General features: G+C 39.2%; 1 pseudogene; it reads left to right on the top strand.

The window, feature by feature from the left end:
- Positions 1-4,298: 4,298 nt before the first annotated feature.
- LOC135102235 (protein wntless-like) lies at positions 4,299-24,247 on the top strand (annotated as a pseudogene).
- The last annotated feature ends 1,218 nt before the right edge of the window (positions 24,248-25,465 follow it).

The raw sequence follows: 25,465 nt of genomic DNA, 5'->3' as shown, positions 1-25,465 counted from the left end.
TACATTATTTTAAAAACATAAGAACGCAAGGGAAACTCCAAGAAGCATTATGAAGAGGAGGCAGTAAGAACCTGCCGAAACGATAATTACTCCCAGTGAGTTCTAAAGCACTGGATCAGGGGATGCTGTGAACTTATCATTAAGCCCAGCTGTGACCTCACTGAACGTTTCCCTTTGTGTCTCACAACACAAGGGGGCAGTCACAGCCTGCCCTCTAAAGACAACTCTCTTCCTCCACGCAAAACTACAATCACCTGATAACACACACACCCTTCACTCAAAATTTCAAATTTCATGGCGACTCCTACACCATCCTCGGAGTCCCCATCTGGGGAGGGGACCACAAATGTCCCCAGGTCGGACTGCTCTTCTGACGACGATCCTAAGTGTCTTGACATCACCCCCCTCAACTTTTTCTTCATTAAATTCTGCAACATTCGAGGTCTAAGATCTAATTTTCAATCTGCAGAACACCACCTCTCCTCTTCTAAACCTCATCTTCTTTTCCTCACTGAAACTCAGGTGTCTGAGGCAACTGACAGTGGCCCTTTTTCTGTTCCCTCCTACTTTCTCTATCCTTATTTTCGATCCAAAGCTGGATGTTGCGTTTATGTGCGCAATGACTTAACCTGCTCTCGTGCCTACGCTCTTGAATCTTCCAAGTTTTCCCCCATCTGGCTACGACTACAGAGTCACTCTCAAACTAAATTTATCTGTGCTGTATATCTTTCACCTAACTCCTCTGACTACAAGAAATTCTTTGAGTACTTAACTTCCAAAGTGGAGCACATTCTGACTCTCTTCCTCTTTGCAGAGCTCTCCATTCTTGGAGACTTCAATGTTCACCACCAGCTTTGGCTTTCCTCTCCCTTCACTGATCATCCTGGTGAACTAGCCTTCAGCTTTGCTATCCTCCATGACCTAGAGCAATTGGTGCAGCACTCTACTCGTATTCCTGACCGTCTTGGAGATACGCCCAACATTGTTGACCTTTTCCTGACCTCTAATCCTTCTGCTTATGCTGTCACCCTCTCTCCTCCGTTGGGCTCCTCCGACCACAATCTCATATCTGTATCTTGTCCTATTGCTCCAATCCCTCCTCAGGGTCCCCTCTAGCGAAGGTGCCTCTGGAGCTTCGCCTCTGCTAGTTGGGGGAACCTGAGGAGGTATTTTGCTGATTTTCCTTGGAATGATTACTGCTTCCGTGTCAGAGACCCGTCTTTGTGTGCTGAGCGCATAACAGAGGTGATAGTGTCTGGCATGGAGGCGTACATTCCTCACTCTTTTTCTCGACCGAAACCTTCCAAACCTTGGTTCAACACAGCTTGTTCTCGTGCTATATATGATAAAGAGGTGGCCCACAAAAGGTACTTAAGCCTTCCATCACCAGAATCTCATGCACTTTATATTTCTGCCCGGAACCATGCGAAGTTTGTTCTCCAACTAGCCAAAAACTCCTTCATTAACAGAAAGTGTCAAAATCTTTCAAAATCTAACTCCCCTCGTGACTTCTGGCATCTAGCCAAAAATTTCCCAATAACTTTGCTTCTTCTTCTTTCCCTCCTTTATTTCAACCAGATGGCACCACTGCTATCACATCTATTTCTAAAGTTGAACTCTTCGCTCAAACCTTTGCTAAAAACTCTACCTTGGGCGATTTTGGGCTTGTTCCTCCCTCTCCTCCACCCTCTGACTACTTCACGGTACCTATTAAAATTCTTCGTAATGATGTTTTCCATGCCCTCGATGGCCTAAACCCTCGGAAGGCTTACGGACCTGATGGGGTTCCTCCTATTGTTCTCCGAAACTGTGCCTCTGTGCTTGCACCTTGCCTAGTCCAATTATTTCATCTCTGTCTGTCAACATCTACCTTTCCATCTTGCTGGAAGTTTGCCTATATTCAGTCTGTTCCTAAAAAGGGTGACTGTTCTGATCCCTCAAACTAACGTCCTATTGCTTTAATTTCTTGCCTATCTAAAGTTTTGGAGTCTATTCTCAACAGGAAGATTCTTAAACGTCTATCACTTCACAACCTTCTATCTGATCGCCAGTATGGTTTCCGTCAAGGCCGCTCTACTGGTGATCTTCTGGCTTTCCTTACTGAGTCTTGGTCATCCTCTTTCAGAGATTTTGGTGAAACTTTTGCTGTTGCCTTGGACATATCAAAAGCTTTTGATAGAGTCCAGCATAAAGCTTTGATTTACAAACTATCCTCCTACGGCTTCTATCCTTCTCTCTCTGTAACTTCATCTCAAGTTTCCTTTCTGACCGTTCTATTGCTGCTGTGGTAGACGGTCACTGTTCTTCTCCTAAATCTATTTACAGTGGTGTTCCTCAGGGTTCTTTCTTGTCACCCACTCTCTTCTTATTATTCATCAATGACCTTCTAAACCAAACTTCTTATCCTATCCACTCCTACGCTGACGATATCACCTTGCACTTTTCTACGTCTTTTCATAGATGTCCAACCCTTCAATAAGTAAACATTTCACGCAGGGAAGCCACAGAACGCTAGACTTCTGATCTTTCTGAAATTTCTAATTGGGGCAGAGCAAATTTGGTATTGTTTAATGCCTCATAAACTCAATTCCTCCACCTATCAACTCGACACAACCTTCCAGACAACTATCCTCTCTTTAATGACACTCCACTGTCCCCCTCTTCTACACTAAACATCCTCAGTCTGTCCTTTACTTATAATCTGAACTGGAAACTTCACATCTCATTTCTAGCTAAAACAGCTTCTATGAAGTTCGGTGTTCTGAGACGTCTCCGGCAGTTTTTCTCACCGCCCCAGCTGCTAACTCTGTACAAGGGCCTTATCCGTCCATGTATGGAGTATGCTTCACATGTTCCACTCATACTGCTCTTCTAGACAGTGTGGAATCAAAAGCTTTTCGTCTCTTCAACTCCTCTCCTCTAACTGACTGTCTTCAGCCTCTCTCTCATCGCCGCAATGTTGCATTTCTAGCTGTCTTCTACCGCTATTTTCATGCTAACTACTCTTCTGATCTTGCTAACTGCATGCCTCCCTTCCCATAGCCTCGCTGCACAAGATTTTCTTCTTTCTCTCACCCTATTATGTCCACCTCTCTAATGCAAGAGTTAACCAGTATTTTCAATCATTCATCCCTTTCTCTAGTAAACTCTGGAACTCCCTGCCTGCTTCTGTATTTCCACCGTTTTATGACTTGTATTCCTTGAAGAAGGAGGTTTCAAGACACTTATCCTTCAATTTTTGACTACCGCCCTGGACCCTTTTCTGGGACTGGCATCTCAGTATATATATATATATATATATATATATATATATATATATATATATATATATATATATATATATATATATATATATATATATATATATATATATATATATATATATATATATATATATATATATATATATATATATATATATATATATATATATATATATATATATATATATATATATATATATATATATATATATATATATATATATATATATATATATATATATATATATATATATATATATATATATATATATATATATATATATATATATATATATATATATATATATATATTTTTTTTTTTTTTTTTTTTTTTTTTTTTTTTGCCCTTGACCAGTGTCCCTCCTACATAAAAAAAAAAAGTTCAGACATTGCCAGTCCCTGAATGAAACTACCTTTTTTTTTCCATCTATCATCCTCATCCATTAATTTGTCAAGTCTTCTAGAGCTCCCTGATAACTCAACACCAAAAATCTGATTACTGTGTCTGTTCTATTCATTTATCACTCTATTTGAGAACCAATTCTTTCTTATCTGTTTTTTTATTTAGTTTTAAGTTTTATTGTTATTATTATTGTATTATTGTTTGTTTAACTTTATCTCATTTAAAGATTTTCCCCATAACCTGCACCTGGCAAACAAGGTTGCGTCACATTATTCTTCAAGCGCAAATACACAAGGTATCATCAATCCAAGGCACAATGTATTCGGTTTTTGTTGGTGGTGTGTTGTATCTCAGTCCAGATTTTCTTTTCTTTTCTTTTTCTTATTTTTTACTTTTCTAAATATGAGTTCTGCAGCCAAGTTTATGAATGAATTTTCAGTATCTACGTTCAGGTTCTTGCAATTGTGCTTCATTAAAAAAAAAAAAAAAAAAAAAAAAAAAATATATATATATATATATATATATATATATATATATATATATATATATATATATATATATATATATATATATATATATATATATATATATATATATATATATATATATATATATATATATATATATATATATATATATATATTCATTAGTTAAAACAACAAAGCAATTTGGTGATGCATGTCGCTACTCAAGGGGGAATCTAAGGAGACAGGTTAGTCGACTGTCATTTTAACTAGCGGCACACTAAGCCAGTTAAAAATTAGATTTTTTTTTTACCCTAACATTTTCCAATCCCAGTCTTACTCCCCATTATCATACATATTCGTTAATTCCTTACTTTGTTCTCTGATATGTCCCTAATGTTTATCACACACTGCAACGTCCACCGGTGCGTGTGTGAGTGTGTGTGTGTGTGGTACTGCGCGGTGACTTTCGATTATTTCCTGTATTTCCGCTTTTCTTTCTTTGTATTCTCCTCCCACGCTGTTTTTTTTTTTTTTTCTCCTCTTCTTGTACCCGTTTGATGTAACTCAGTACACTTGTAGACTTACGTGGAGGGGTAAAACAACACAGCCCAGTCTCGTTTGCCTGAATAACGATACTCTTCACACACTTCACACTGATGATGGAGGCAAAAACTGAAGTGTGAAACCATCGATCTTACTACCGCCACAATTATTGTTATCATCATTACTATTACCATTACCATTACCATCAATGTAACCACCGACAGTTATTATCATCATTACTATTACATACCATCATTATTATTCATATTATTCTTACTGTTACTATTAACATCGATCTCACCACGGCAAAAATTATCATTATTATTATTATCATCATTATCATTACTAATGTTATTATTATTATTATTACTGTTACCATCATTACTATTTCACAATTAATAGTTATACCAATCCGTCAAGATCGCAGAAACGTGTGTCGCGTAAACAACCCTCAGATGGGGACGTGTACGTAAGGAAAGATGGTAATTCTGAAAGCTAACAATGATCATAGGATATGTAGCTGTCGTCATAGCTATTGCTACAGCTGCTCTTCTGCATCGTCCTCGACCTCGTCGTCAAAAATGAAAACGTATCGTCTTTATTTGGAGAGAGAAAAAGAACAAGAAGCGGGCTTTGGATTATAAGGGGAACTCGGTAATTTTCAATGGGGATGTTCTCTCTCTCTCTCTCTCTCTCTCTCTCTCTCTCTCTCTCTCTCTCTCTCTCTCTCTCTCTCTCTCATAAAGTGGTGCATTTTAAGCATGAACACTCTAGGTCCAAGAAAACTTTCATAGCGTAAACTGTGAAAATGAAACACGTATTTGACTGTGAAGAGAAGCGCTCGATCTTATGTGTTATCCTAAATTTACTCCATTATCCGAAATGCATATCAGTGCAACATAGATTGGCACTGGTTCATGGTTATCGTGGTTATTCAATCCTTACGTTAGTGTGTGAAACATACACGAATGACTCAGGTAAGCCAAGTTACCTTAGGGCGTAGAAAGACCTTGCGGCATCTCACCTGCCAGCCGTACGAAGTAGTACCCTCTGTAACATTCCTCACAAGATCAAACACAGTAACTAACCAACGCACAAAACTATGAAATACACATGGCTATATCCCGTGTAATCTCCATGGACACAGGAATAAAAAGCTTAAATATCAACAGGTAAAATACTAGTACGCAATCCTTCCTCCGAGCCCGTTCAACACACGGCAGTTTCCTCTCACAAGTGGAAGAGGCAGGAATTCATTATCTGTCTTTGGCGGCAGCATAGGCATCTCATCTTGGAAAGAAACAGATTCAAACCAGTCGACACAATGGCAGGAACGATCATTGAGAACCTCAGCGGCAGGAAATTGGGCATCCTCATCATATTTCTGATGTTGTGCCAAATGGTTTGCTTCCTGATCGGGACTTTGATCGGTGAGGGAAATTAGGGAACATGTATTGGGGAGGGTTTAGACGGGCAGTTCGCGGCTGCTTGCAGCTGGGATTGTGTAGCCGGGATTTGCTGAATTGCTGGAGCAGCCAGGAAACCGCTCTGTCGGTCTGCTGATCAGCTGCCATCCCGGCAGTTTTCCAGGGTCAAATGAGAACTATCAATATAAAATTGAAAATAGGAGGAATATTGTTGGAAAGTGTTTCGGTAATAACCATTGACCACCATTATATGCAATAGATAAAAGCTAATCTGTGTTACATACAAGCACGAAACTCACATGTCATGGAGAAGGGTTCGGTGACCTAAAAAAGAAAAAAGTGTCCAGTATGGCTGTAATAGCACTCGAGAGTGTGGAGAAATTCGATATTATCTAAGTCCAGCGAGATCTGCACCAGTCAAGAGTAAACATTGAAATGTTTATATATATATATATATATATATATATATATATATATATATATATATATATATATATATATATATATATATATATATATATATATATATATATATATATATATATATATATATATATATATATGTATGTATATATATATATATATATATATATATATATATATATATATATATATATATATATATATATATATATATATATATATATATATATATATATATATATATACTCGTATATATATATATATATATATATATATATATATATATATATATATATATATATATATATATATATATATATATATATATATATATATATATATATATATATATATATATATATATATATATATGTATGTATATATATATATATATATATATATATATATATATATATATATATATATATATATATATATATATATATATATATATATATATATATATATATATATATATATATATATATAACTGGAATTTGTGGATGGCGGCATATTAGGATTTTATGGTATCTATACAGTTGATCCTTCCAATCACACGTTGTCACTCGTGAGGCCATTCCTGAGGCCTCCAGTTACGACTTGCCATGGTAGGTTCAGTTACACTTTTCATTTATTTTAGAGACATGTCAGGCGTTCTGATAAAGGTGCACTGTCATTTGTTAATATGGTCACCCAGTGGAGGGAGTTGAAGCGAAGTGCCAGTGTTCAGCAGAAAAAAAAAAAAAAAGAAAATCACCATGTAAGATATTTATCAACAGCAATGGTTAAGGTGCGATATACAGACGTAAGGAAGAAATCACATGTGTTTATTAAGGAAGCCACCAAACTGTACCCACTTCCATCGCTCTGAGAATCTCCACATCACAGCGGTAAGGCATAACGGTATAATTTTTGAGGTGCCTCGTTAGGTTAGGTTATGCTAGGTTAGGTTAGAATAAGTTAGGTTATGCTAGGTCAGGTTAGATTAGGTTAGGTTATGCTAAATTAGGTTAACGCCCTAGTGGGGGAGGGGGCTCCAGGGGAGACGCAGCCCCACCACCTAGGTTAGGGTATGCTAGGTTAGATTAACGCCCAAGCGGGAGGGGTTTAGGGGCTAGGATATGTTAGTGAAATTCGCAATATTAAGGTAAATATCCTTATATCTTTGAACGCCCTTATTTCACTTATGTACACCTACCCCACAAAAAAATAATAAATAAATAAATAAATAAATAAATCCCCACAAGCCCCCAAGCTTGTTTGAGAGGTTAGGGAGGGTTGGGGATGGAATGGGAGGAGGGGTTGGACTTCTTATCAAGAAATATCTAAATAAATAAAATATTTAGATTTATTTATGAAAAAAAAAAATATATATATATATATATATATATATATATATATATATATATATATATATATATATATATATATATATATATATATATATATATATATATATATATATATATATATATATATATATCGCGGAACTGGTTTGTTTCCAGTCACTTAAAAAAAAACAGCGGCCCAGCATGTATACCATCACGAGCACAAGCAGCAAGGCCAGCAACGAGTTCACAGTATTTTTTTTTTTTTTTTTAAAGCACAGGAAAATCGCAGTTTTAGCAACCAACTCGGAGGAGGAAGACTCTATCTTGATTGCTTTTTTTTTTTTTATGCAGGCGGCTAGCAGGATAGTGACTGCTCTCGACCGTGTTAATGCTTTCGGCTGGAACCTGCCGGCTGCTCCGGGTGGCTGCAAACAGCCTGGTGGAAAAACAGCCCCGGGTAAACGCGCCGTAATTCTGATGTCTCCAATGCCTACAAAGGCATCGCTGGGAGCATCCTTCACCCCTTTCCACTGCCACTGCTCCCGGAGGCTGTCACGCCCCTCTGTCCCTTCCGCCGGCCGCTGGGTGTCGCTTCACGTCCCCTGGGCTTCGTGATGGCAAGAGAGGATCGTGGGATGAGTGAGGAAAGAAGGTAGAATGGCTGGAAAAGGAGGGCCGGGGAGGACGGCACGAAGGACGGTGGGCTGACTGCACATGATGTCTTGTCGTCAGTTAGGCGTCTTTGGATGTAAACACTATTTAAACAGTTTACAGTGTATGATGTAAAGAAATACTGAGGGAAGGAAGCAAGTGACGTGAATTAAGATGTTTGGTTGTGTGCGAGTGGTAATGTATGCTTTCCCGTACTTGAATTACACATTACATGTGTAGCATCACAATGCATGTTAGGTACGGACTGGGATGCGTTCATGAATCTAACGAATGAATAAAGTGTGTTGTTACTCTGCATGATATCTGACTTACTATTCTGCTTGTTCTCGAGTACATGAATGACTAGATTATTTTAACCAGTGTGTGTGGGTGTGTGTGTGTGTGTGTGTGTGTGTGTGTGTCCATCCCAGGAATAAATGGGGTAGAGGAAAGATGGTTCGCACTTGGCAATTCGCCAGTGGGGAGCGGAGCGGAGTCACTTCCCAGAACCAGGTAACTGCATGGCAGCGCCCTCCTGGATTGTAAGTCTTTGTTAGTGTCACGTGTATGATGATTATTAGATGATGACAGCTTTAGAAGTGGCAGTCGGTGTGTCTGGAAGAGATGACGGCCTCCTTAGGCTTTCCATTCACTTTCAACACGTGGTCTTTAAGCTTCATCCCACTCTAATATGTCGGGAGTGATTTTTACGAAGATTGTGTTCAAGAGAACTGGCGTTTAGCCAATTCTAAGTGTGTTTGAATGTGATAAAGATCCCTGCTGCTGATTGTTTGCTACCTCAATGTTTGAAAATTATAGAGTTCCATATATGTTACTGTCGTTATTTTATTTAATTGATATGTAAATGGGAACTGGTCAAGGGCAATAGAAAGAAAAAAATAATAATAATGATAAATAAATATATAAAAAGTGCATACTGAACATTCAAATTGCAAAACCAAATATCAATGAAAAAAAACATCCAAAAATACGGTACGTGTTACTTAACTTCTTTCCTATACTTCGTTCTCAGCTCCGGCGCCCTCCTCGGCCATGTCTGTGCTGGGAACTAAGTGTATTGACAAGAAGTACAACAAGGACAAATGGTATTATCCCCGTGGGAAGAAGCGCTGTCGGTCTATCTCCAGCCTCGATGAGGCTCTACTGGAACAAGACAACATTGAGGCCAATGACATCATCTTCACCTTCCAGGTCAACGCGTGCTCTATTCATTTCGTTTTTCTTGCGAAATTGAAAAACTGAGCAGAAAACTCTCTCTCTCTCTCTCTCTCTCTCTCTCTCTCTCTCTCTCTCTCTCTCTCTCTCTCTCTCTCTCTCTCTCTCTCTCTCTCTCTCTCTCTCTCTCTCTCTCATGTTATGTTCTTTCAGTTTTGCTTGTCGGGAATGGGAAACTGGTCAGCCCGTCCTCTCCTTGTTCAATTTTCGCGAACTTCTCTCAGTAGGAAAGAATTTCTCTCCGTCCCCCCCACTCTCTCTCTCTCTCTCTCTCTCTCTCTCTCTCTCTCTCTTACACTGTATGTTATTTCAATTTTGCATGTGGCGGGATAATGTTGCCTTGATGTTGGCTCTGTAATTACTCTAGTTTAATGTACTTTAAAGTAGACAAATTTATGGATGGGGATGATAGATGGAAATACGTATATTTCATACAGGGACTGCCACGTGTAGGCCTGATGGCTTCTTGCAGCTTCCCTTATTTCTTATGTTCCTATGTTCATAAGTGATGTGTCTTGTAAGCACTGAACCTTTTACATTGCATCACCTTGTGTAATGAAGAGGTCATGAACTCAACTGGATTCTTAATATACAGGATGCCTGACAAAAAAAAAAAAAAAAAAAAAAAAGTAGAAATTTGTTATGTTTTATTTAATCGTTGGAAACAAAACAGCTGTTAAACATTGTAAAAAAAAATGTTAGATGTGGTGTTTAAAATGCTTTCGGTGGGCAGCTGCACAACGACATAGACTGGTAAAACACGTGTATAAAATACATAATGTAATTTTTTTTTTAGGGGGGGGCCACACTGTAGTGAGAAAGAATTTCTCTCTCTCTCTCTCTCTCTCTCTCTCTCTCTCTCTCTCTCTCTCTCTCTCTCTCTCTCTTACACCATATTATGTTCTTTCAGTTATGCATGTGGTAGGGTAATATTCCCTTGATATTGGCACTGTAATTACCCTAGTGTACTTTCAAGTCATGTGTCTTGTAAGCACAACCTGTACATTGCGTCATCTTGTGTAATGAAGTGCATGAAATGAATCTCTAGGGAAAAGAAGTGAAGAGAGAGGGAATGTTGGAAGAATGAAGGCAAGCACCAGTTATCTTGTAATTATTTTTTCTTTGCTTTTGGTTTGGCTGATCAAGACATCTCAGTTTTACTTTGTAAAGTGAGAAAATAGGGACCAATACAGAGATATCTCCAGATAGTCCATGAATCATCAGCTTTCATGATTCCTTTAATTCTTTTATTATTCCTTTAATTCTCCTTGACCCTCAATATCTGCTTGCTGCCATTCTTTTAGTTCCTTTATAATTTTAATTTTCCTTGACCCTCGCTATCTCTGCTGGCTGACATTCCTTTGGTTCCTTTATAATTCCTTTAATTTCCTTGACCCTCACTGTGTTTGTTGGCTGTTTGTTTATTAAAAGCCACTCCAAGGAAGCTTATCTCATATTTACATCTATTTCTATGTTTCCTTTGCTTTTTTTTCACCATTCCTAGTATGCTATTGTTACTCAAATGGGCCAAGTATTATTTGTTCCACACATGACATCCTACTCATCTCCATTGTTTATTAATCCATTTACATATCCACTTATTTATTTTATTGTATTAAGATGTCATCAACATTGGATTGCTTCCTCATCCATCTCTGTATATTGTATTTACAGATCCCATTGCCAAGGGACAACATTGCTCTCGACTACTCTCGGTGGCAGCAGAGCCTCCTGTCTGTGTTGCATTTGGACATTTACTTTGATGATAATGTCAAATTTGGTAAGAAAATGTCGTACTTCTACGTTGCACGATCTTGCTGCGTCCTTAATCTATTGTGGGTTCAAGGGAACGTTTTTTATTTTATAATTATTACTTAATTTGTATTATTTACATATATTTACACTCAGACGATCATATATGACTTCTGACAACAACGAAAAAAAATCTCTTCAAATAAATTCCATTAAATATCTCGAACACTTCACATTACACTTCTGATTTAAATCACTTCACACATTTAATACTCAATGGTAAATCACATCCTACACAAACCTTGCAACTAATATTCAAACATATTCTACACCTATCCAATCCCTCTCTGTCAATATATAACACCAGCATTTTACTCTGACTTCATTACAACTGTCTGGCTCTTCTTACTGGTACTGTGACAGACGTCTTGCCCATCTTGATATTCTCTGGTCTGACAGCTCTGTCTAGCTTGTCTCTCTGTCTTCTTCTGTCTATTCCTGTCTCCTACACTTCATAATATACACGTGATGTTAGAGCGACCTTTTGCCCCAACAAGGCTTCCATAGCTATAAGATTTATTTTCCAATATTTCAGTCATATGGTTCATTTTCCTGTAACTTTCAATGAGGTTCATTTTTTAGTAACTATATGATTTTCTCATACTCTGATCATACGGTTCATTTTCCTATACTTTCCATAAGGTCCATTTTCAAGTAACTATATTCATCTTCCCATACTTCGATCATACAGTTTATTATCCCTTAACTTTCAATAAGGGTCATTCTCAAGTAACTTTGGTAATCACATCTTCTAATCAGGAACGAGGTGGTGGTGTTTCCTATGGTGTGCCAGCTGTCCATGCTGTCCACGTCATTTGCTTCCGATGACCTCTGATTCTTGTGTATGATAATTTAGTGATAACCACTTGGGCGTCTCTTCTTGTAAAATGCTGCTAATCTCCGGCTCTGTTAGTCTTGTGATGACTCACGCATCTTGTTGTTCTCCTCGGTGGTCACGTCTCGTCTCTTGATCTATCAGGGTGGCGATAGCTTCTTGGTACCAGCTTTCATGTTTATTGCCTTCTTCCCTCATTTATTTTTTTCTACTTCTTACTTCCTTCTTCATTTCTTCATTTCTTCTTTCTTTTTTCATTCTTCTTTCTTATCACATGTTTCATTTCTTCTTGTTTCTTGGTGTTACTGTACGTAAGGCGTATGTACCTCACGCGATTATCCGTCAGTAATCTTAAGTGAAATGTTCAATAGTTTTCTATTTGCATGAAAACGTGTAATATGTGTAAGTATCAGTATTCAATGCTATATGAAGCACCAAAACCGATGCTTGCTTGTTAGTATAGTGTGGTTAACCCACTGGTCACCTGCAGGCATCACTCATGGCCAAGTCGCGCTCAGATGAAGATGGGCGGGATGGTGACCGAGGTAAATACTTTAATTTTGTAGTAAAAACTAATTGTCATAGTGCCAAGGTTCTTATGGTCATGCCTACCTCATCAATAAACGTCAGAGAGAGAGAACTGCCTTTCCTCGACCCTACGATGATGGGTGTGATCAGTAAAACAGATCACCTGAGAGCTAATGAAGCCCTGCCGGTGCAGCTACACTTGGGTTACAACTGACATTGAGGAAAAATTTTTGTCTTCTCTGCCTAATGGTATTCTCTTTCTGATTAAAAACCACCTGTCATGCATTTTCCAGTCACATTCATAAAGTATTTATGGATTCATTCTTCAATTGTCTCTTGCTAATGAAGGTCTCCAAGAATTACAAGTTTTTTGGACTTTAAAAGTGTTACATTTTCTTATTAGATGTGATTTTCTAACTTTTAGAAGCCACTCCCTTTTCTAATATTTTGTTTGTATTTTTATTTATTTTGTGTGTGTGTGTGCAGAGAGATTTTATTTGAGGAATTTTTAGAAATGAGTCAGTCATAACCAAATTATAGGAATGCAAGATTACATGTCGTAAATGGATACATAATATGGTCTAGCTCCCAGAGTGTTGTGAGCTGTCCAGAGAGAAAGAGGCAGAAACCATTAGTCATATTCTCTTCCTTTCTCTAAACCCTAATGCAGTGATGACCCTTGAGGCGCGCCTTGGCTACCGCAACAAGGGTGACCCAGACACCAAGTGGACAGAGTATGCATCTTCTGTGGAAGAGAGAAGCCTTGATTGCTACATTGAACCCCACCACATGAAGTCTGAGTACATCTATAAGTGTTCCTCTGTGCCCATGTTTGAGCTGGGGTCACTTCACCACGATTTCTACCTCCTCAGCATTCGCCTCCCTGTGGACACTGCAAAAGAGTCTTGGGGAGAGAGCACCAGTGCTAACTTGGGCCGCCCAACAGACATGTGGGTGGTGGTGAGTGTCTCTGTGTACTTGGTTTTGTCTCAGAACTGATAATGAGAAGGAATGGTGATCAGAATTCTTTCAGGTCTCAGTTCCTGCATACTATGTTTGTGTTTATCTGTCTGTGTATGTCTTGTTATTATTTGTACTTTTATGGTTAAAATGATGCCTTAGTGTTCCTCAGGTTTCAGTTAGTTCTTTTATGTTCATTATTTTGAGGCTCAAATGGCTTGCAGCAACTGGTAATGAAAAGTGTAGAAATTAAAGATGCAAACTGAGAAAATAAAAAATCCCAACTTTAAATTTCTTAATAGCTTGATTCTAGCTTTACAATGTCAAAGTCTGTGTGTTAGAATATTAACCTGCAATTGTGTTCTCATAATGTTGAAAATTCTCCCCTCCCATCTGCTTACAGTTCATCCACCAAAATGGAGGTTTCACCAAGGTGTGGGTGTCCCTCAAGACCATCTTCTTCCCCACTATGGTGGCCATCATGGTGTGGTTCTGGCGGTGCATCTCCCTGCTGACTCGCCCCCCAGCCCTGCTGGAGTACATGCTGATGGTGCTTGGTGCTGCCCTCACCTTCCTCAACTGTGAGTCCATCCTGCTCTGGCCATGGTAGGATAGAAGCAAGGAAGCTTATTTGTGGGGAAGGTTCCATATGCTCATTTGTAATGAAGTCAAAGAAAGCTGTTGGTTTGTATGTATGTGGCTTGGATGACAAAGATTTTTTTATGCCAGGCACCATGCAGAGTGAAGTTCACTTACTCAATATATCCATTTGTCATACTCTTGTATTTGTAGAGTATAGGTAATAGCAATTTGCAATTTTATACTAGTAGCCTATGTAATTCTGAGTGTCATAGTACAGAAGATTTAACAGCTCAACTTTTCATATGCTTTAGGCAAAAGATAGTGATTTGTACTCAGTATTTCTTCTGATATCTCTCTTAGAATATGTATCAAAGAAAGATTGAGATTTCAAAGAACTGAATGACTCCTGATACACATCACCATCACCACCAGGCCCCTAGGAGTACCTGACACTGGTGTATGGCTGTCCCTGGATGACAGTGGTCAGCAATATCTGGCAGGGTCTCTTCTATGCCTCACTGCTCTCCTTCTGGCTCATCTTTACTGTAGAGCATCTCATGGTGGGTGGTGCAGCCCCTCCTGGTGCTTGATGGTGGCACAAGTCTAGGTGTGGAAGTGACAGATAATGCCTTAAACATGTTGCTTTCATTTTTTTTTTTTATCAATCCCATTCATGTTCTATGATAGAGAAAAGGAGATTTTTAATGATATCTTGATTTTATAAAAGAGGAAGCTCTTTTGTCACTGTTACTGCACTGAAGAAGTTGGATTACTTCTTCCATGAGAGGTGACAATACCACCAAAGGGGCTCATTCATGGTTTTCTTTCCGTAGAATTTCTGCTTCAAAACAGTCCTCTCATTGCTTATCCAGGTTTTGCTTTCATGGGTTCTTCTCTATTAGGAAGGATGTTGAGGACATGAGAAAAAAGCCTTGTGAAAGTGGGGGATAGAATATTTGGGTATTTTAGAGAATAAAGGAATTGGCAAGGGTATGTGTGAATAGCATCAAGTAAAGCGTTCTGTTATGACCATGAGTTTTAAGATAAACATGCCCTCTTTCTCTTCTATATTCATCATAATTCGCTGTGGCCATAAAGTCTTAGAAATTTTAAGTTTTCATTCTATCCTAGCTTTTTGATACAATAGGTGTTTTACTTCAACTTTTTGGAAACTATTGATCTCCCAGAGAAGAAGACTATTATGTATCACATGTGCTATGATTGTTTCTTGTTGCTTCTAAATCATCCACCAGGCAAGTATATCCTTTCTGTGCTGGCTTGTGCATGATGTAACTCTGGGATGATTACTTAGGTCCTACTCTGTCCTGCCTAACACTAGATACTAAGGCTGATGCAGTTCTTCCTGAATAACATCATATCTTCTACTTTCCATTCCATGTGCTGATAGCGGTAAGTGCCAGTCAGAAACTTGTGATTAATAAATATGGTCTTTAGGCATATTTTTCATTCCTCAGATTTATATTTCAAAAGATGAGCTCAGAAATTAATGAGCAGTATAAAACATTACTGTAAAAAATCAGTTAAATGCCTTCTGGGAGGAGGGATAGAAGCTTAATTAGATCCTCTTCAATTCAACAAAAAGAAAGGAATGGAAGAAAAGTCATATATATATATATATATATATATATATATATATATATATATATATATATATATATATATATATATATATATATATATATATATATATATATATATATATATATATATATATATATATATATATATATATATATATATATATTAGTATAGTACTAAGTATTTTGTACTGAGCACGTGGCCCTCTTCAGGATTGGGCTTCTCTACTGCCCTGCCAAATCTACACGTGCTGTACCTATGATGATCTGAGAATAACCCCACCCTCAATTAAAGGTCCACTACTGGCCTCTTCTTTTGTTTTTTTGTCAAAAATATTTTTTTTTGTACTGTGAAGCACACAAGAATGCATGGGAGGTACAGGAAGGAAAGTTTCCATTGTAGATGATGACCAGATGGAGTGATATTTGTCACTTGCCTCCTCCTAACCTTTGGTTGGTCACTGTATGACCTTGAAAGCATAGGAAAGCAGCATTGTCAAGTGTTTTGATATATACACCAAAATCATTGCCATTATTTTCAACGAAACAAACCAATTTTTCATCCTTATTAAAGAAGTGGATCTATTCGGATTGACTTTCAAGCAATAAATAGTTAATGTGTAGAGAGAAGGATGAGCATTGTGACTCATGTGGCAGATTGATAGACAGGGAAATTCCCAAAAGGGCCATGCCTAAATGCTCAGTACAAAATACATGAACTATAGTGTGAAACACTACAGTAACAAATCAATGAAACATTGCCTTCTGAGAGGAGAGGTAGGAGCTTGATTAAATCCTCTACAGTTCAGTAATAAGAAAGGAATAGGTGGAGGGAAAGTCATATATGTGTAACCTTTCCATTAATTCAGTGTACAATGTGTGTTACTCCCACAGGATGACATAGAGAGGAACCATATCCAAATGTACTGTCGCCACCTGAGTGCTGTGCTGGGTGGCTGGCTCTGCCTCTTTATTTTTGACATGTGTGAACGAGGTGTCCAGCTATGCAACACCTGCTCCATCCGGGTGACCCCCATTGGCACCAACCTGGCCCTTGCCTTCATCATGCTGGCAGGAATCTGTGCCGGCCTGTACTTCTGCTTCCTCTCCTACATGATCTGGAAGGCGAGTATTTTTTCTGTCACATTGCAAGCCAGATGTCTCTTATCTTCTGGATATGTTGTGGATCTAGCTGTTTGTTCTGTGTTTTTCTGTTTTGTTTTTGTCTGTTATTGTTGTATCCACATTTTTATGTTGTATATGTTCTTATTCTTGATGTATATATTTTTCAGGTCATATTGCTTCCCTATCTTATTCTTTTTTTTTATATTTTGTTTCATGTCTTTATTTGTCCTACTTTTGTGTATGCAACTTCCATTAGCTTTACATTTGACCAGGCATTCACTCATTTCTCACACTGATGTGGCTATTCCCAGCCATTCATCCACTGCCTCACTCACTCATCTAGCACATTCACTTCTCACTTCACTACAGTTACCTAATCCTCTTTAGTGCTCCTATAGGTCTTCATCAACATCAGCAGCAAGTGCCAGTCCTTCTCCGACATGTCCACAGCCTGCAGACTCCACTTTGTGAGCATCATCTATCGCATCAAGGTCCTCATGCTGGCCACCCTTATCTGTGCTGCCATGACTGTCATTGGCTTCATTCTAGGCCAGGTATAGCTTGTACATTGTTTTGCTTGCTTGTACTCTTGTTTGTAGGTTGTAGGGTTGTAGAATTGTACATGGTGTGCTCAGGGTGCTGCTTGAGGGTGCCAGGGAAACATAGATGTACAAAGACTGCCAAATATTAATAATAAATTGTTTTGGTACAAAGAGCGCCAGCCCGCCAGCATCCAGCTTGAGGTAAGGCTGGACACTGAATGCTCGGAGACGGTAAGGTGGATAGCAGGGGAATGCCACTGCGAAGTCCTGCCAAAACATGTCCGAAGGTGGACACAGCGTGGGGTGTGTGTCCAAATCGGGACAAGCATCTTACACTTTCTTCTTCCAGTAGTATCTAATTTACATCTCTGCCTAAACTTATTGATTAATTTGATGTTCTGTGAGTGACCTTTGGCCTTGTGGAAATACGTTGCCAGCTATGCTATGCCTAAGCTCGTAGCCTAAGTTCTAGTAGGGTTGTCTATGAGACAATCCCTTTCCACCAGTGGCTGAGGGGGCCAAGAGTGTGAATGAGTGTGTGGGGCTTTGTCTGGGATACCTGATGGTTGATTGCCATCCTGGTATATAGATAGATGGTTACAGATTGTGTATGTTACCGGCTTACCACATATACCATGTGTGCCTGCAGGTGTCAGAGGGACAGTGGTCATGGGATGATAACATCAAGCTGGAGTACACAAGCGCATTCTTCATGGGTGTGTATGGGATGTGGAACATCTACACCTTTGCCCTGATTTGCCTCTATGCACCATCCCACAAGCGCTGGCCCAAGGACCAAGGTGAGCTACTCCATGCATGACTAAACCTTGCAGTAGATAATTCATATTATTGGCTTGACACCTGTCTGACACACACACTATTATTATAGTCATTATTATTCAAGTAGACAGTTTTCTTTCACTGTAAAATATATTTTCATGCACACCTTTACTATATTGTCATGCATCAGCTTATCCAGGCGTGATGGAGAATAAATAGCCATGGTTATATATGCATCATATCAACTGGCACTTTATTTTAAAGGATATTGTTTCATTTAGGGTAATGCAGTATTGGTATAAAGTATTCAGGTGCAGGTCTTCAGGCCACACACTCTGGTGTAATACCTTTTCTGGTGCTTTGGAACTTAACTGAATGTCATTGTATGAACTTGTGTTTGTCTATGTTGATGATGGTGTCTAACTTTAATATTTTCACTTCAGACTGGGCAGTGTCAGACAACTGTGGTATGTTTCTCACAGGTCATGTGTGTTGTGGTGTAGTGATGTTGCTTTGTTTAACAGCATATTCCTTTAAATTTTTTAATTTTTTTTCTATTTATGTTTTGTTATGTAGATAACTATTAGTTTCATACTATTCATTGCCAAAACCAAAAGCAGTATTTTGAATAGATTTAAAGTGTAAATGTTTTTATTTCTAAAGGTTTGAAGCTGAGTTTTGTAATTTATGTAAGTACACATTTTTTTCCCTTCCAGTGTGTTACAGGCCATTAAAACCTTTGCTTCATTATCAGGTTTTATAGGAAGTTTTTTTTCATTCAAGTTTTGCTTTGTACGTATCTCAAAACAAGACAATCTGGGCAACTATGACCCCTTTCTGCTTTATGATTTTGTGTTCCTGTTCTAACCATCACCTTCATTGCTTCCAATCCTTTGTGGATGAAACCAGAAAGCAAAAATGTTTATTTTAGTTTGGTTCCTTTTACCAACTAAGCAGTAATGGTTGCATAATGTATGTAAGCATCCCATGGATTGCTTTGGTCAGTCCACAGACAGCAGATAACCATGCTTGAGATGTTTAAGATGATTACAGTCATGCCTAATAACAAGAATAGTTACAGCACTTAGTGATTAACCTATTGTTGGCTGGTCCCTTTGTACCTAATAGATGCCTATTTATTTGATTTTTTTCTTATGGCACACATTTTGAAAAGAAGGCAAATAATATCAAAGGACTGTAATTCTGAATACTATCTATCTATATAGTGCAGTGTGTTGAGGATAATCTGGCAGTGCTGGGTATGGCTGAGGGTAAGACAAAGGTTAGAGGTAGTCGGAAGCATGTTATCAAATGTCTAACCCCATGAAAAATGTTAAGCTGAAACATGAACAGATGATGTGTATCTGTCTATAAACTGGGCAGAGATCACCTTTTAGTGGAGTTTGGTAACATAGGAAATGATTTTTTTAGAAATCAACAAAAGAGCAAGGGAGAATGTTAGAATGGCTTTGAAGGAACAGCACCATCTCTGTAAAGCATGGGAACTGCAAAATCATGAAATGAGGGATTATAGAAAACATGGAATGCTTGCATACTCTTGTTTGAAGTTGTTTTATACTGTCAAGAAAGATGATAATATATCAGCAATTTAATTGCCAATATTTTATAATGTAGTTGGTTCAAGGGTTAAGGAAAAGTATTGAGCAAGAGCATCATGGAATGGTTCACTTGGCAGGTTCATGGTGATCCTTCTCTTGTGTTGTGTCTCCAAAGTGCTTTGCTTTCTCACATTTTATGTGCGCTCCTCTGTTTCCCTCATCATTTTATATAATCTTTGAAGGTATTTACAAGAGTATTTTTGAGTAAATTGTTCATGGATCTGCACATGCTATTTACAGTACAAGAAGCCCTTGCCTAGGAGTTATTCATTCTCTTTCACAGCGTCACTTTATCAGGCCTTCAGCCTCAGGAAGGGTTCATCAACAGGCCAAGTGGACAGACCGAGGATGTTCAGTGTAGAGGAGGGGGACAGTTGAGTGTCATTGAAGAAGAGGGGATAGTTGTCTGGAAGGTTGTGTCGAGTTGATAGATGGAGGAATTGAGTTTTTGAGGCATTGAACAATACCAAGTTTGCTCTGCCCCAATCAGAAATTTTTGAAAGATCAGAAGTCAAGCGTTCTGTGGCTTCCCTGCGTGATATGTTTACCTCCTGAAGGGTTGGACGTCTATGAAAAGACGTGGAAAAGTGCAGGGTGGTATCATTAGCGTAGGAGTGGATAGGACAAGAAGTTTGGTTTAGAAGATCATTAATGAATAATAAGAAGAGAGTGGGTGACAAGACAGAACCCTGAGGAACACCACTGTTAATAGATTTAGGAGAACAGTGAACGTCTACCACAGCAGCAATAGAACGGTCAGAAAGGAAACTTGAGATGAAGTTACAGAGAGAAGGATAGAAACCGTAGGAGGGTAGTTTGGAAATCAAAGCTTTGTGCCAGACTCTATCAAAAGCTTTTGATATGCCCAAGTCAATAGCAAAAGTTTCACCAAAATCTCTAAAAGAGGATGACCAAGACTCAGTAAGGAAAGCCAGAAGATCACCAGCTGAGCCAGTAGAGCGGCCTTGACGGAACCCATACTGGCGATCAGATAGAAGGTTGTGAAGTGATAGATGTTTAAGAATCTTCCTGTTGAGGATAGATTCAAAAACTTTAGATAGGCAGGAAATTAAAGCAATAGGAAGGTAGTTTGAGGGATTAGAACGGTCACCCTTTTTAGGAACAGGTTGAATGTAGGCAAACTTCCAGCAAGAAGGAAAGGTAGATGTTGACAGACAGAGCTGAAAGAGTTTGACTAGGCGAGGTGCAAGCACGGAGGCACAGTTTCGGAGAACAATAGGAGGGACCTCATCAGGACCATAAGCCTTCCGAGGGTTTAGGCCAGCGAGGGCATGGAAAACATCATTGCGAAGAATTTTAATACGTGGCATGAAGTAGTCAGAGGGTGGAGGAGAGGGAGGAACAAGCCCAGAATCGTCCAAGGTAGAGTTTTTAGCAAAGGTTTGAGCGAAGAGTTCAGCTTTAGAAATAGATGTGATAGCAGTGGTGCCATCTGGTTGAAATAGAGGAAGGAAAGAAGAAGAAGCAAAGTTATTGGAGATATTTTTTGGCTAGATGCCAGAAATCACGAGGGGAGTTAGATCTTGAAAGGTTTTGACATTTTCTGTTAATGAAGGAGTTTTTGGCTAGTTGGAGAACAGACTTGGCATGGTTCCGGGCAGAAATATAAAGTGCATGAGATTCTGGTGATGGAAGGCTTAAGTACCTTTTGTGGGCCACCTCTCTATCATATATAGCACGAGAACAAGCTGTGTTAAGCCAAGGTTTAGAAGGTTTAGGACGAGAAATAGAGTGTGGAGATCCCGTCAAACCTTAACATCGTGGTGGAGATCATCTGCCGCATGAAGTCCGGCATGGGATGTTTCGGTCTATGCGCCGTGACGCTGCTCCTCCAGCCACTGGTGCCAAACAGTGATTGTGTGTGAGGGAGCTTCCTGGGCAGTGCAGGCGTTGAGTGACTTGTATTGATGACTGGACACAGGGGACGATTCTTTATTCCATCCATAGTGCAGATAACTGGTCTTGCACACCAAACATATACACAGGCAGGAGTCAACCACAATTCTCAATCTTTCATCCTTTTTCATTGGTCAACTCAGGAATGCCCAGCCTGCTTCTGTTTCTTTTTGCCAGTGAGGTAAATGAGGTTTCAAGACACTTCTTCAGATAATAATGGACTGCCTTTGAACTGTCTTCTTTAAGACCTTTAGTGGGACGTTTTTCATCACTTGTTGCTCTTGGCAACATATCAACATACCATACATATCTTATCGTATCATATCTTACTACATAAAAAAAAAGACATAAATGAGGCCATAATTGCTGACCACTTACTTCTTTCAAGATCATTGTTCCTCCACTTCGGAACTGAAACCTTCCCTCCATCCCCATCAGGCCTCAAGTGGCTGTCCATAACATTTAGTGATGATCGGGAAGCTCTCCTCCACCGCCGCCTTCAGCGTCATGTTCCTCTACACGTCTGAACTGTTCCCGACGGAGATCAGATCACAGAACATGAGCCCCAGCAAGATATCCTCCCGAATCGGCGCCTTCATCGTCCCATTCTTCATGAGTGCCCTGGTACGAAGAGAGAGAGAGAGAGAGAGAGAGAGAGTTGTTGTTTGATAAATTTATTGCGCACAAGGCAGGCGTCAGACTATACATACGATCAAAAACAGAAGTTTACAGAAGAGCAAAAGGAGTAGAACAATAAGAACAATAATAACACTAACAAGAACAATAACAATAACCAAAACAAGAGTAGTTAGAACAGTAACAACAGAAAATAAATAAGTAAAAAAAATATAATAATAATAATAATAATAATAATAATAATAACAACAACAATATGGAAAATCAATAAAGAAAGAAAATTATATAAAGAAATAATTATAATAAAAAAGGAAATTAAACAAAGAAATAGGTAAAGAAATAAAGAAAACAAGAAATAAATAAACAATAAAATAAGAATTAATAAAAAATAAACAACAAAATAAAAGATTAGTACAACAGTGAAAAACTAGGAATGCTTAAGGCAAAAGGTGACATAAATAGTTGAGGGTTGGTAAAATGAAAGACACTGCTAACAGCCGCCAAACTGTGGGTGTTGGGCTAACATGAGGTCTAGATGGTCGCCTTGCAGCAGGTGTTGGCACACGGCGAGGAGAGGCTGTTCGCGCGGGAGCAGGTCTCCCACAGCAGGATAGTCAAGGCAGTAGTGGCGCAAATGATTCGAGTTGGGAGAGTGGCACAGGGGACAGGAGGTGTAGTGAGGCTCGTCTCCCAAGCCAGCCACCTGCCACAGAGGGCGGTAGCCGAGCCGATACCATATTATGCCTCCTCACCCATAGTCCCCGACGTCGATACTTGAAGCGATGGTGACGAAAGGCATCATAGTGCTGAATAGTGACGCTGGCCGCCCTCTGGTTGGCAGTCCTGTCGGCCGTAGAGAGTAGGGAGGCTGCTCGGATCCTGGTCCTGAGGTACCGGAGGGAGAGGGCAGGGCCAGCGTCGCAGGCAGGCAGGCCACAAGCAGCTTTAGCCAGGCGATCCACTGTGTCGTTGTAAGCTAGCGAGACATGGGAGGGGATCCAAAGAAACCTAATGACCAACAATCGGTCATGAGAGAGAGAGAGAGAGAGAGAGATGTAAGAACCATATTCTGAAACACTTCTGCACCGCATCTCCACTACATTAAAAAGGCTCTAGTTAAAGTTACGGTTACACGGATTGTTTAGGATGATTTTACGGTTCTAGTGACAGATTAACAAAATTTCTACATTACTAACAGGAGAAACATCTTGAGAACCCGGATAAACATATTTGTGGCCTTGAAAATAGTTGAGGTGAGAGAGTAAATCGCTTCTGAATAAGGGACAAGTTTGCAACCACATCAACACTTCCACGAGCTGTTCCTTGAGTTTGTACTATACCATTAAGTAACCACACTGATTTGAGCTACGTCCCACAGGAGCCAACACACCCGTGGGCCGTATCCGTGGTGTTCGGTTTGGCCGCCGCCGTATTCTTCGTGCCGCTGTGGGAGACCATGAACACCTGCCTGACAGACACCATGGCGCAGCAAGAGGAGATGGACGTGCACGGGAAAGTCAGACCGTGCTTCTCTGAATAAGGAAGGAAGAGAGATTTGTTACACCACCATTATCGTTTCTTTCGTCCTTCTTCAATTCTATTTCTTCTGTTATTGCAGCTGGTGCTGCTGCTGTTCATTATTGTTGTTGTTGTTGTTGTTGTTGTTGTGTCTCAAGATCAAAAGTATGTGGTTTCATATTAGACCATCGTAAGGCCTCGAAACTTAACAGGAGCGACGGCTTACAATTCAACCATCCTGTGTGTGTGTGTGTGTGGTAGAAGACACAAAAATGTTACATCACTTTCTGAAGGATAAACGAATTTACTACAAGAAAATTGTCATTATTATTTTAATTTGCTGTAGCTATAACAATTGTCATTGTCCTGCGCATTATCCATTTAATTTTTTTTTCATCGACGCATTTCCCTCTTCTGCCCTCTTTCCTGCCTACTCCACTCTCTTATTACTTACTGTTACTATCATTAGTATATTACAATTAACAGTTACCAATCCGTTAAGATAACAGAAACGTATGTCGCGTAAACAACCCACAGATGGGGACGAGTACGTAAGAAAAGATTGTAATTCTTAAAGCTAACAATGATCATAGGATATGTAGCTGTCGTCATAGCTATTGCTACAGCTGCTCTTCTGCATCGTCCTCGGCCTCGTCGTCACCAAGGAAAGTATCGCCTTTACTTGGAGAGAGCGGAAAAAAAGAAAAAAAAAAGAAACGGTCTTTGGACTTTAAGGGGTACTAAGTAATTTTCAAAAGGTTTGTTTTCTCTCTCTCTCTCTCTCTCTCTCTCTCTCTCTCTCTCTCTGATAAAGTGATGGTAGTAGGGCTCATAAAACTGTTATGCAAATCGTGAACACTCTAGGTCCAGGAAAACTTTCATATCGTAAACTGAAAATAAAACATATATTTGGGTGCTACTTAAGCGTGAGGTCTACCGCCATATGTGTCCTACCCAGGTGCAGCCTGAGGTCTACCGCATGACCCGCGTCCCTCCGGGACCCTCCCCGCACCTGTCCATCAAACATGTGACCTGTCCACGTGACCTGCCCATATAAAAGGAAGCAAATAGAGCTCCTAAATCAGATTCCTCCTCTGCCTAAAATAGTTAACATCGATTGAGGGTACTTCAAAATGTTGCAGGAGTTTTATAGAAGAGTCATTCTGACAGAAGAAGCAGCACTCACCTTTTTAAGGGAGCGCAGTCTCTTGGATACAGTTCAAGAAGCAGATCCATGTCATAAATGTGGTTCTGTTATGCAGGAAAAAA

This window comes from Scylla paramamosain, chromosome 7 (assembly GCF_035594125.1).
Source record: "Scylla paramamosain isolate STU-SP2022 chromosome 7, ASM3559412v1, whole genome shotgun sequence".
In the NCBI taxonomy this organism is placed as follows: domain Eukaryota; kingdom Metazoa; phylum Arthropoda; class Malacostraca; order Decapoda; family Portunidae; genus Scylla; species Scylla paramamosain.
The sequence above is the reverse complement of the archived record's forward strand: the minus strand, read 5'-3'. Positions and strand labels throughout refer to the sequence as shown.